This window comes from Anas platyrhynchos, chromosome 6 (assembly GCF_047663525.1).
Source record: "Anas platyrhynchos isolate ZD024472 breed Pekin duck chromosome 6, IASCAAS_PekinDuck_T2T, whole genome shotgun sequence".
In the NCBI taxonomy this organism is placed as follows: Eukaryota; Metazoa; Chordata; class Aves; order Anseriformes; family Anatidae; genus Anas; species Anas platyrhynchos.
In genome coordinates, this window is record NC_092592.1 from 14,321,949 (window position 1) to 14,335,609 (window position 13,661).

General features: G+C 35.8%; 1 long non-coding RNA gene across 4 annotated transcripts in view; it reads right to left on the bottom strand.

Moving 5' to 3' along the window:
- The window catches only part of LOC106019179 (uncharacterized), a 162,033-nt gene extending 149,725 nt beyond the window's left edge, over positions 1-12,308 (bottom strand). For 3 of the 4 annotated variants that reach the window (XR_005266636.1, XR_011809994.1, XR_005266639.1), the window contains exons 1-3: positions 12,245-12,308; positions 11,820-11,855; positions 11,400-11,545 (exon numbers count right to left, since the gene is read on the bottom strand). This is a non-coding gene — a long non-coding RNA (uncharacterized lncRNA). The remainder of the gene's footprint in view (positions 1-11,399; positions 11,546-11,819; positions 11,856-12,244) is intronic. The other variant, XR_005266641.2, reaches the window with a different exon arrangement.
- Positions 12,309-13,661: the final 1,353 nt, after the last annotated feature.

A 13,661-nucleotide genomic window follows, 5' to 3' on the forward strand; every position in this document is an offset into this window, starting at 1 on the left:
CTTTATTTCCACATTCAACATTAACCTATAGTGTCAGTCATTGAAAGCACCTACTTTATTTATTATTGATCATGGTTCACATTTAAACACCATAAAATGAAAATCTTGTCATATCAGATACTTTACAAGGTAATAGATGTTGATGCATCCCACAAGAATGAAGATGGTTTTGTTGCAGTTTTTTTTTTTTTTTTTAATCCCTTCTTGTGTTTTGGTTTTTGATACTAAATTGTTTAAACATTGTTTCAGGTGGTGGAAAATAGCAGTATATGAGCATCATTTAGCTTTCATGCACTTCAATTCACCTATTATCATGGAAAAATCCATATTGCTTAAGTAGTTATAAATGGTTAAGTTTCTAAAACACTTAAGAGCTGCTGCTAGGAAAGAAACATGCAACTCTAGATAAGCAAACTACCCATGCTTCTGTTGAACTTTAACCTTTATTTAATTTCAAAAGACACTACTCTATGAAATCTAAAAAAATATTTCAGATCATTTTTCAAAATGGTTAGTTACCAACCATTCTTCTGCAAACTTCTTTCCAAAAGCACCGCTATGAATTATTTTCAAATCAAAGTTAAGTGCAGCCTCATATCACTCTACTGAAACAACTGGAGTCAAAAGCTTATGGAGATCATCAAGGCTTAATGAAAGTTTTTGTAGTACAATTTAACACATTTCCTAAGCAGTCTCCACGTGCAACAGAAACACTGTTGGCTGAAATTTTTGTCTGAGTATCTACCCACTGCAAACGGTGTTTTTTATTGAAACTTTTTTCCCCATTAGACCCTAGGAATAAAAATACCCAACTAAAAGTTCAGAAGAAGCTCTGAAGTATTCTAAAAAATACTTAGGAAAAAAAAAATCATTTGAAAGTATTACTTTTACATATTTTGTATTATTTTAGTGTGGAAGCCAGACTGTATGTTTTTACCTTTTAGAATATCAACTTACAGTATGCCATAACGTGATATACCATAATGGTCTAAATAATCAATTTTATATTGCATTTGTACTGTATGAGAGCAGAGAACATTCACTGTGAATTAAGTACATCTGCAGTAGATTCCTAAAAGGAGATCATCTGAGAAAGACACATATTAAAGGGATTTCATTTGCTAAACACCGATTTCAAGGTGCCTCAGTCAAAGCTTACTACAATTACATAGGAGAAAAATTGTGTTCCATCAACCACATTCCATCTTCAGGTTCTCTAGTGTAAGCTAGAGGGTGTGTCCACAGGCAGATCTTTGAATTTGTGAACAGCTTGTGTAGCACTCTGTTGTACCTGTAACTTCAGTATATAGGCTCATTACCAATCTCCTGAGCTATCCAGTCTTCCTCAGTTGTGAAAATTTAATAAATTGCTTTTTTCCCCTAGTGTATTTAGCGCTCATGAAAAGTGACAGATTGACAGCCTGGGAGACTGAAGCATTCTGTTTAAATCACAGAGTAAAGAAAGAAGAGGCAATGGCAGACTAAGGGACCCAAACTAAATTAACCATTTGTTGAAGTAACCAGCTGAAGGGAGAATAGCATTCTCAATTGGCCAATCAAGAGCCTACTGTCAAAGAGATCTTAAGCTACTGGAAAATAAATTAAAAAATCCACATTTCAACATACATATGTCTTTTCATGTGCTCAGTAAAATCTCTGTCCATTTTACTATAAAAGTAATGCAGAAAATCCCTTAATGAATTGTTTAATTCATCAGCTCCTTCAGAAGATGAACAGCTGCACTGCAATTTGATTGGCCAGGGTATAAAATAGAAAACAATACCAGCAGTGGACATATTTTAAGCAAAATTCAACATTTGACCTCTGTGCAGCACAAGAAAAAAAAAAGTTTGATTTGGTATAAATAGTATTGACAAGTCCATTTCTTTTGCTAATAAGTTTCCCAAAAGCTCTTGAAAAAGATCTTGTCCCCATACTCAGCACAAAGATATGATAATGAGTCTTGCAATGCCAATGAGTCTACATCTGATTACCTTTTGAAGCAAATCAGAAAATCTAAACTAAGCAACAGAAAATTCCTCCAAAATTTTCTGATTAGAATTTCTGGGGAAGGGGGAGAGGGATTGATTTATTTTTAAAATTGCTACAACATTTCATAGACATGTCTATTTTATTTGTACACGAGCTACAGAACATGCAATAAATCATTCTGGACACTAAACAAGCAGAATCAGATGAGTGAAACAGAGCACTATCAAAGGCAGTGGGTTCTTTCAAGCATTAGAAACAAGTCCTCTGAGGTGTAGAATTAGTGCTCTACTTTACATGCCATAGCTAAGTACTAATAATTGCCCATCCATGTAGAGGAAGATGAGCCTGAAAATTGGATAAAATCACCACAGCTTGACCTAGTAATAGATTGTGTCCTGGAAACAGCCTGCAGGCATCAAGAGTGGAAGGTTCTGTGCCAGTGAGGACAAAGATACAGAACCTACCTGTGGTATTTTCTCACCCTGAGAACTGGAGCAAGCTATCGTGCCCCAGCAAATGAAGTATCTTAGTTTTTTGAAGAGTCATTGCTGTAAGGAGTCTCAATAAATATCCTATCTGGTCTTGTAGTAATAGATGTTTTTTTGTCCTCTTTTGGGAAATGAAGCTCTTGACGGATGTATTTATTCTCTGAGAAAAATTGCTACTTACTCCCTACTGGGTTTAGAAGGGAAAATAACACCTATTTCCTATGATCTGGAAGTGTGTCATTGTATTTATCACAAAAAAATGCTACATTAATGCAAGGATCTGAACAAGTCTCTTGTACTGAGACCTAGAGTTGTAGCCAGATTTATTTACGTTACCAAATAAATGCTCCAGGCCAGGCCTTCAGCTGACTTTAATCAGTGTTGTTCTACATAAGTGCCTCAGAATAAACATAGACAAATGGTTATAGAAGGATGTAGATGCCAATGAAAATAACTTTTAACTTAGAAGATGCTCCAAGAACAAAAATATACCACAGTGACAGGGATAGCAAATCAAACAACAGACTGGTAGTTAACCACAGACCTTATGAATAGTAAAATATATCCCTGACAAGTCTGGTGAAAACAAACAAACAAACAAACAAAGCCTTGCCAGCTTAAAGAATTAAGAATTCAGAAATTCTTTTCTATCAACATAGAAGAAAACAGAAAATGCAGCTGGACAGCCTGGCAGCTAGCATGTGTACTATTACTGTTATTTTATTTGAAATAATAACTTTTTTTTTTTTAAGTGACAGTGAAATTAAGAAAGATGGTGAAAGTGAAGGATGAAAATATAAAAGCAACACTTATATTCTTAAGTTTGGGCAGATAAACACATTTTTTTTCAGGTTTATAAATAACATTTGTCACACTACTAAGGAATCTGACATTATTATTTAACAACACTTTCGCAGAGAACATTCCGGTCTGAGTCCACTAGAATGACTAGAACATTAGCTGTAGTCACACTGAAAGCACTTCTGCTCATTCATGAAATCATATATACATACATATTTTTTAATCATAAAATGATTATGCCAAAGGATTGCAATGCAATTTACTGTCACCTACTAACCTCAAAACTGAATCAAAAACCTTCACCAATATTCTTTTGCAAATGTCAAAATAACTTCATGGTGAACAGCAATAAAAGCTAAAGTTTCCAGTCATATAAAACTGGGCAACAGAGTAAGGACTGCCACTCCAGCCACTGTGGTAACCACTACATAGTCATATCTTCATAAAGAGCAGGCAGAACCCTGAAATCTATTTAATTTCCTGTATGTGTTTCTGAGATTGGAAACATGTTCTTTGGAGCAGTGATAGATTCAGAACATGCTTGGGTAGAATGGTTTTAGTAATTTGGATACCACGTGGCTGGAACTTGCATCCCTTGATTTTGAGAGAACTCATTTACCGCAGACATCTCATTGGCATGAATAAATAAAATCTTTTCAATCCAAACAGGCTTGCTGAATTTATTCCATTTCTATGATTGTGTGCGTGCGTGTGTGTGTTACTTACTATGCTTTAATGTTATTTTCAAATAACATTGTGTTACTTTTAAAACTATTTTTTTCCTACATACAAATATTTTTCAGGGACCCTGTTTTGTTCTTTAACCTTCCCTCCTTCCATACTATCAGAGATGGCTTTTACATCTAATGTCATTCAGAATTTCTTAAAAGCAGGTCATGTAGAACTTGTTGCTGACAGGAAGCTGGATGTTCGTGGGATTAGAATGCTGTAAAGTCAATTTTTGTTCTATCACAAGGAGCAGGCAATAAAGGTAAGAAATAGAAAGTGATTTCACAAATTCACTCTGGTAAGCTTCTCATTCATCAATCAGTTAGGGAATTATATTAAATCTTTCTGCTGAGTAATATCTTTTCTACAATAATGAGAAGTCTAGCTTTCATTACTCTAGATACATAGATAATTCATTTGATTGGATTAGATTTCAAGCTTTACTTTTGGTTCCTATACAATTTTCTTGTTAAAGAATAAATTGTAAACTTGACCTATTAAAAGGTTGATTTTACCAAATAAACAGCCAGGTGATATACCTTCTCAGCACTTGTATAGTTTTTGCAATAGAAAAAAAAAAGCTATTCAATTTTTCTTTTTTTCATAATTCTGGGAAGGGTTTTGCCTTTTGAGGATAAGGCATATAGGGAGAGTTATCTGCATGGAAGCTCTGGTTTAATCATTAGTTTCTTTAGGCTGTCATATTTTTATTTGCTGAGGAATTGCAAGGTGCAATTCTGAATTATGAATACTACACTTCCAAAAGGAGTATAAGAAGAACCACCAAATCATAAAGCAAATAAAACAACAAAAAAAAAATTATCACGTTCCTAATTGCATTTTCTAAAAAGGCTACCTTAGGACAAATGCGATATTTAGCACAAGACTAACAAAAGATGAACATAACATTCCATAACACTTGATTGTGATGATTTCCATTCAACTTCAGAAAAACAAGATTTATACAGGAACAGAAAAACTTGGTCACATTGAAGAATTTCCTGGAGATTGGTCAGTCAGCAATTAATTGATTCATGTACCCCTTACTCATCTTTAAACAATGCCTGAACGAGCAAGGTGCTGATACTGAACAAGCATGGACCATGATTCTGGGCCCAGAGAATTTTGCAGAATCCCTTGCTTGGATTAAACCCTTACTAGAGGATCAACTTTATGCCATTTTCACACTGGAATGTCTCTACCTGTAAGCTGTGCAGTGCAACAGGAATGGATTTGCAGAACATAACAATTGTTGCTGAGGAACCTTTGTCTATGGTGTTGTAGTGGAAGACAAAGGAGATATAAGACTGGGCTGGTTCCCCAACAGAGTGCCCATCAGTACAGCATCCTCAACTATAACCTTATTTTAGTTCCTCTGAAAGGAATCCAGTTCATGCATTTCACGAAGGCAACATGATACAAAACAAAATATGTTAAATCAAGTCAATGCTCTAATGCTTCCCACAATGCTTCACCCTTTAATGCTATACTGAGCAGGCAGAGCAGGAAATACATTTAAGACAAGAATCTTGTTGCCTTGTCTACCTTTGAACAAAACACTAAAAAAGGCATAACAACATGGGAAAAAAATATATACATATATGTGTGTGTGTGTGTGTGAAGGCTGCTTTTTCTGACTTAGGTCAGATAACCTTTACACTGATTTTCCTGAGGTCCTCTCAGCTTCATTCTGTGTTATTCCACTAGTGCAAATGATCTGGTAGCCAGCACTGGAATGACAACAGACCTGTGATATGGCATGCAAGACAACAAGTACTGCATCTGAGAAGCACTTTGCGTGTTTATCAGGGAGCTTACTGAGAATTTTTTTTTTCTCCCCTTTTGCATATTAGGAATATGCAGATATCTCAAGTCTCAACTGGCTTTCAAATTTCAGTTGTCAACATATTTTGCTAAATTATATATTTGTACTGTTTGCATACATCACAGTTTGAGAGAGTGGTTGTCGAAATTGTTTGAAGCAGCATATCAGTATCTTCATTTATTTTATTCTGATAGATTTTATTCTGTGCAAATCAGCTGAACATATGGCAGCATCTTTACATCAGCTAGGGAACTTCAGCTTGCTTTTCAACGGTGAACTGTTATAGTTTTTTAATAAAAAATCACTTCTTCCTTACATATGAAAGTTTATCTTATTGATACTTTAATTTGAAAAGACCCTATTTTTGCTTTGTACTGATTAAGTTGCAGGGAAAAAAATACATTCATCATTTTTTCATGTATTTTTGTAATACTGTAAAATTATTAAGATTACTATTTATTTTAAATTGATTCTGTGGGCTTTACGTGGCTGAGGTTTTTATCACTTTGCATAATTTTCTACACAGGTTGTAATTCTCCACTTTATTATACCATGTACTAAAATAAGTATCCCAAAAATCCAGATGAAACCTCAGTACAGAAGTAATACAGTATAATATCATCAGAGAAATGGGAAATCAAAACCTATTTCTGGTTCAGCTACAACCCTCCACTTCCATCTCTGTTCCTTGTCTCTTTCTTGTTCTATTTAGTCCATAAGCTTTATCTGTTATTATGAGCATCATTAATGATCTGACTGTAGGTTTTACTATAACCACAACAGATAGTATCAATTAAGACTACTTTATTCAAACTACAAGATGATTGACTCTATGTGAATAGCTACCATCTTAATTTAATATTCTTCCGTAATCAGCACTGCTGAAACTAGGTAGAGAAAAAGTAGTAAATTCTCATTAAATTATTTTCACTACTGGATTTTTATTTCTTTTTTCTTGGTTTGGTAGAAGGATGACTTAAGTAAGCATAAACAATTTTATACACTAGTTGTTTGCTGAGTAATATTTAATACATTTGGCTCAGATATTTAATTAATCAGAATATGGCAAGTATATCAATATATCAAAGACCTAGGAAAAGCTGTTTTTGTTTTCCGTAATTGGCAGTGAGCAAAATTAGCTTTTCCCTCTTCCTATTCTCCCATAAATCTGTGCTTTCTTCCTCTAAATCTCACTGGAAGCTCTGGATTGCATTGTTCTTGAAAAGTATTTTGATTTATTTGCTGTACTGCTTAACAATATATAGAAATATTCAATGACAGGAGCTTTAAATCCATATATGCAAGAGTAAACATCACATATTTTAATTGTGAGAGCTGTTTAATTGAATGACCTTATCTTCTCCAACACCAGATAGCCCTATGTAAGGAACTTTAATTCATTTACATATCTTAATTGTACAAAGATAACATTTCTTTCTTAGATATTACTGGGAGATATACTATATAGCAAGCAATGGATCATTTAAACCCTCTGTATTGAGGATGCAGCATATTCTCCATTGCAATTCATCAACTTCACTGACGCTCTTCCTCTAATATTCTTTTCTGGTATCAGTCTTTCAAACAAGTAAACAGCATCACTAGGGTACCATCCCGAGATACAGCTACCTTTGTGGCACAGTGACACCACCAGGCCTTTGGCATTAGCAGACAGTAGAACAAAAGCACCACCAAGAGTTAAGTTATAGTCTTCCCCCTCATCCAACAAGATTTTAATGGAATTTTAATTTAAGATAATTGCCTCTCTGTTAAAAACTGAGAGGATTTTGACAGTATATCCTAAGAGAAGAACTTGGTAAAAACAACAAATTTAATTTTGAATATACTATTAATTAGTACAAGATTTCAGTGTAATATTCATTCATTTTCCTGGCTAAAGGCAGATTGTTCAATTTAAAAAACTCAGACAAAATTTAAAGAGAAAATTCAGGTACTGTGTAATACCCCTTGCGTGTATAAACTCTCCATGTCACTGATAACTATATGAGATTGGGTAAGTAGGGTTCCTTTGGCATTCCCTAAACAGAATTACCTACCTTCAGATATGCTTTAAGTGCAGTATGGGTATTTCATTGTTTGTGTTCTGTTTATAACTTTTCTTTTAATAATAATAGTCATGAGTTCTAGCAGTTACTTCAGCAAGACCATAGCTTATTATAACAGTCTACTTTTCCCAGTTGGCACAATACAGCATGGAAAACATTCTTTTTAAATAGAAGAGGTATAAAGGTAACCCCTCGTTTTCCAATAGCTCAAAATACTCATTTTGGTTATTAAAGTTAAAATATTAATAATCATAATCATTTAGCATTTAAAACTATTCAAACCATAATTTCTCTTTGTTTTCTTTCTTTCTGTTCTAGAAAGACAACATATATCCTCTCACTTACTGGTCACAGTGCTTGCCAGAACATTATGCAGCATTAAGCAATGTGCCTTAAGGATGGATTTTTCCTGGTTGGGGACATAGCTGAAACATATTTCCACTCCCAACTGATCAACCACAGAAAGAAGATGGAGGGTGCATCTGCAAGACCCTACCTGACATGAAGCAGGGATGGAACAAAGACACAGTTCAGATGTTGGCAGCTGTGAGAGGCAGACTACCTTCTCTCAACAGTCCTTTCCACGAGCACCCCGGGGAACGGGGAACGTTTGGGAATGTTCAGCTTCACAGAAGACCACATTAACACAACAATTAGAGTAGGGTGCTCAGAAATAGGCTGTTGGAATACTTCAGAGAGAGTTCCCCAAATTTCCTAGATTTTTCAGTTTACTTTGGATATGTGGTATTTCGAAAATTTGCAGCAATCCACCTTCTGCCAAAAGTGTCCATACACATTGATCACAAAGTAGTGATATAGGTACTCCATATAATAGGAAGTCATGACATGCCATCTGTACACATACAGACACACTCTATGCCTTTTTTTTTTCTCTCATCCACATAGAATGTTGGATCTCCCAATAAACTCACATTCTATGTCTTCTGTAACAGTTTTAAACGTTTATTTTCTTTGGGTCATAAATTGCATCTTGGAGGTCCAGAGACCATGATCATCTTATACAGTTGTGAAAGTAAATTCGAAGTCCTCGCATGCTTATGCTTCTGTTTGACTAGCCTTGCAGACTGCACCTATTCTGTGCAAAGCTGAAAACTCTGTATCTTTTTTTTTTTTTTTTTTTTTTTTTGCCATGAAAGTCACTTTTTTTCTTCAGACATAAGCAACAGTTAAACTGAGTGGTAACAGCAGCAGCTTGTCTGTATCACAGTGTAGAGTGGTTACTCTACAGACAAATAAAAGGAAAAGGCACTACTCTAGTGACATGGTACCTCTCCTGCATTAGGACTTTATCTGAGCTACTGAAATGACAAAAATAGACAAAAGCATCAGAAAAGAACCCAAGAAAGCTCCATGGGAAAAGCTCCAATAGCCATTCCCTGTCACCTTCAGTCCAATCATTAAAAGTACCAAAACAAAGCAGTCTGTTTGGAATTATCCCAACTACCATCAGGGCTCCTCTGATCTCAAGTTCTAGATGCAGAATGAAAAATTACATAAGTAAAGAGAAGGAATATTATTGTTTTACCACTTTAACAAGGTTCTATAATCAATCCATACCAAAGCTAGGTTGTGCACAGGATCATATTCATATCCCCAGTAGACCAAGTTAATTCTCCCAGAATGCAATCGCACCTCTTTCTGTTTAAAGATTTTTTCATCAATTACACCAATTCAAAAATTAAGTATATTTCTATAAGTAGTAATCTCATTTTGTTCCTATATGGCAAAAAATAAACCAATTCAACAAAACCCTAAACTATTTTGCAATGCTCTTTCTGCATTTCAAGAACTATTTTAAATTTTATCTGTTTGACAAACCCATACAGAATTGTTTTATGTCATAGATATTCATAGCCATAAATAGAACAGAGAAGTGATAATTACGAATTGGTTTCTCCTGCTATAGAACAGAAGCAGTAGAGCACTAATTGACTGCTTACCAGTGGCCTGAAATTGCTAATTGACTTGTAAGGCACTAATTTGTTAACCTAATTTGTTCAGTAGGAAACTCTTGGCTAGGAAACCATCCTGAATAAATATTAGTATCCATTCTAAAAAGGTCAGGTATTTTATTTTTTACCATTATTTGCTAACTGTCTATCTATGTCAGTGTATGTCAAATACATTCTCAATGTATGTAAAAGTATTCATAATGAATACTTTTTTTTTTTTTTAACCTGACAATAATATTTACTATGGTACCACAATCCTCAGAAGTGAAAAAGGAAACAGACTATCAGATACTTTTGTAAGCCAGATCAGCTATGACTTCACTTTATTTGCCAGAGTACAATGAAAATGACTGAATATCTTTTATTCAAAATGTTAGGGGAACAGATTTCATACTAAAGACATATTTTCTTCTAACTTATAAACTTTCTTCTGCTTTAAATCCATTAGATTCAACTAAGAGGAAGCAGTAGACTCTACTTCTAACCAAAACGTAGAATGAAGAGTTTTCAAAAACTCAAAGTAACAAATTATGAAATAATATTATTATGAAATACTATTATTAAGAAAATTATGAAGTTCTGTTTTTATGGCTTCTAGACAGCACATATTTACTAAACATAGATCTAGAAGAAAAAGATGCTAAAACATCTCTCTTCACATGAGCTTTGAATAAAACTCAATCTTTCAGTAAAAACGTGCTCACTTCCTTGTCAGCATCTTGCAGCACATGAAATATATTGTACAAAGCATCAGCATCACAGGAGTTAAACTACATTCCTACTTCTTCTCCCTCAGCAGGAGATACTGCTACAAAAATTACCTAAATGCTTCTCAATTCATCAAAATTACAGGATTATCTAGTAGAAATGTAAATATTTTCAATTATTACTGTGCCTTGGAAAATAAACTGGTCTTACCATTTAAAGCTGCATCAAAGGATTACATCAAACATTTGAGAAAAGGACATATAAAGTTTTACAACAAGAGGAATAAGAAACAGTATCAAGTACATCTCTAAGATTCTGGAGAAAATTAATAGATATAGCAACCAATTGCTAATCTTTTAATTGTTTTCCAATAACATGATATATAACAGTGGCCTACAGCAATAGCGAAAGACTTCTTTTTCCCAACCAAGCTAAGCTTCTTCATGAAATTTAGGATTGTTACTAGTGTTATATAGGAAACTCCTTCTCTTTAGTGGCTATTCTTCAGCATTCCACAAGAACAGTATGTAAGGGTTTCAACTATCACACAGGAAATTTAGTCTTTTTTTTTTCCTCATCCAGCTATTTACAAAGAATGATATAGAAACAGATGGTTTATTATTGTTGTTGTTTTCCCTGTGTATGCTTTGTTTCAGAGCTTAATACCTGCTTTGTTTGGCCTAAGTGTTAGGAAGAGATCTGCCTACCTATTCTCCATAGAGCCACAATTCTGGAATTGAAATGTCTGCAGAAATTGTTGAAAATGGAAACTCTCATTTTAAGGATAACCAAAGAAATATAAAGCATTTAAACTTACCATTGGCCTTCCATGCTCCCTCAAAGACACACAGACATGACCTTTGGTGCTCCCATCCCCTCAGTTGCAAGATATTCTAAAAGCCTTTACTTCAACTGAGCTGCTGGAACGTTTGCAGTTGGCTGAGACTCTCCTTCATCAATGACCTTAGAGGAAAGAAAAACAAAAAAATATGGATATACCTTCACAGGATTTAGGGTATTTCATATAATACACTGTTTACAGCTATTGCCTATTGAAATCCCCAGAGATTTAGTCACTTTAGTAATGAAAATTAGGTGGCTTGATGTCAGTGAAGAACTAAGCTTTGAAGAGCTGGGCATGATTTATTTAATATAGCCACCCCACAGTTCAAACCCACTCTGCTCTACAAAGTTGCTACAAATACATTATAAAACTAAATTACAGAGCTTCCCTTACCAAGCTGCAAATCTCCTGGCCTCCAAAGTTTGTCCTCTAGGAGAGCAGTTAAACATAAAATTCATTTTAAGCACAGTTATGGACCCCAACAAAGGGGATTCCAACCCTAGGAAGCATTTACTGATAACCTACAACCACAGACCATTTTTCCAAACGCACTATTAGAAAGGAGGGCAAGGGAGACAGAAATAGGCACACATAGACTGCTAGAAGTGCAGCACCACAACCTCACTTCACGGGGGGAAACTCTAGGCATTGAGTTGAACGTAACCAGCCAGTCAGCACATTTTACTCCAAGCAAACGTGTTAAGAAAGGGCTCTAGTCTCAAAAGCTACACTGTATTTTAGAAATACAACAAATATTAAAAATATTTGAACTTCCTCATAACAAGAAATAAAACTTTCAAAACTAAAGCTCCCTCTACCTATATACTGCTGCTCATGTTTCCCTTCCTCTTACTGACTTTCAGAAGCATCTCTCCGTCTCTCTCCAGAGAAACCCCTTCCCCTCACCTCCACAAAATAGCCACTGCACCTCACCTCTCCTCAGCACACCTGTGCCTCCTCACCCCACCCATCTTGAGCCTTGCACCCAGAAGGAGGGCTGGGAGTTAGCAGTGTGCAGGGGCTGAGGCCAAGGCTGTCATGGGACCTCAGATGGCTCCTCTCCAGGGCTCCCTAGGTGTGATGGCTGAGCCCTGCTGCCCAGCCGGGTCTCCAGGTGATGGCTGCCTGTGCCTGCCTTCAAATGGTTTTGCCCAGCCAAGATGCTAACAGCCAAACACTGCTGTGTGTGAGCCCTGGTGCTCTTAACTTGTGCCTTTCAAACTGCGTAACTGCATCACACATATTATTTATGGATGTTTGTGCTTAATATTTTCTTTCTTGTAGTTTAGCACTCCATCTGAACATCAAATGTGTTAGTGATCTTTTTATTGCTGTGGGGACATTGTCACAGAGGTGGCTGCCAGTTGAGAAGAAGCACAGATCGTAACAAGGCTATGTTTAAGCTCTGGGGAAAGTGTGGGCAAACTGCAGAGATAGGAGGTGAGTGCAACAAAGCCACTCCTTCCTGGTTCAGCTTTCAGAGTCATTTGGCAGGTTCTGAGTCATTCTGGCCAGGTGCAGGCCAGAACACAAAACAGTGTTCAGACAGCACAGAAAATAACCACGCTGGCTGCAGCCCACAGGGAGAGCCAAGCTCAGTGGCTGTGGTGGAAAAGGCCGGCTTTGCTTTTGCTGAAGCAGAGCAGGATACAGTGCATCTCCTCCGGATGACTGCAGCTGCTGTCAGGTACCAAACATCAAACTGAATGAACATGAGTACAGCCCTGGATATGAATACCACAAAAGCTGCTACCAAGGAAAGCTCAGTCTGACTAGGCAGGCTGGGGTCTTCCTCCTCTCATAAAATTTGGAATGGGAATCAAGCACAGATTTCTTGCTGTGGTAATGTACTGTGTTGTTCAGAGGTTTTTTGTTTGTTTGTTTGTTTTTGTCACACCTGCTGATTGATTTTTGTGATAAGAACCCTACAGCAAGAATGCTGTACTTTTTTCATAGGCAGAAGTAATGACAGCACTTAGAAAGAAACCTGAGACAAAAGAGTTGTGCATTTCCATATTACGTTTTCAAGTATTAGTAACCAAGAGAAAATTTAAGAGGTAGGAATAGTGAAGATTTTTTTTCTTACTTATACTCTTTAGTAGTTGTACAAGCTATTTTTCTATGCTTTAACATATGAGCTTTATTCAACTATCTTATGCATGTCTAGTAACTAATCAAATTAAAAGGGGAAATTTGATCTAAAGTATTTTGTTTATTTGCAACCAAGTAAAGTTT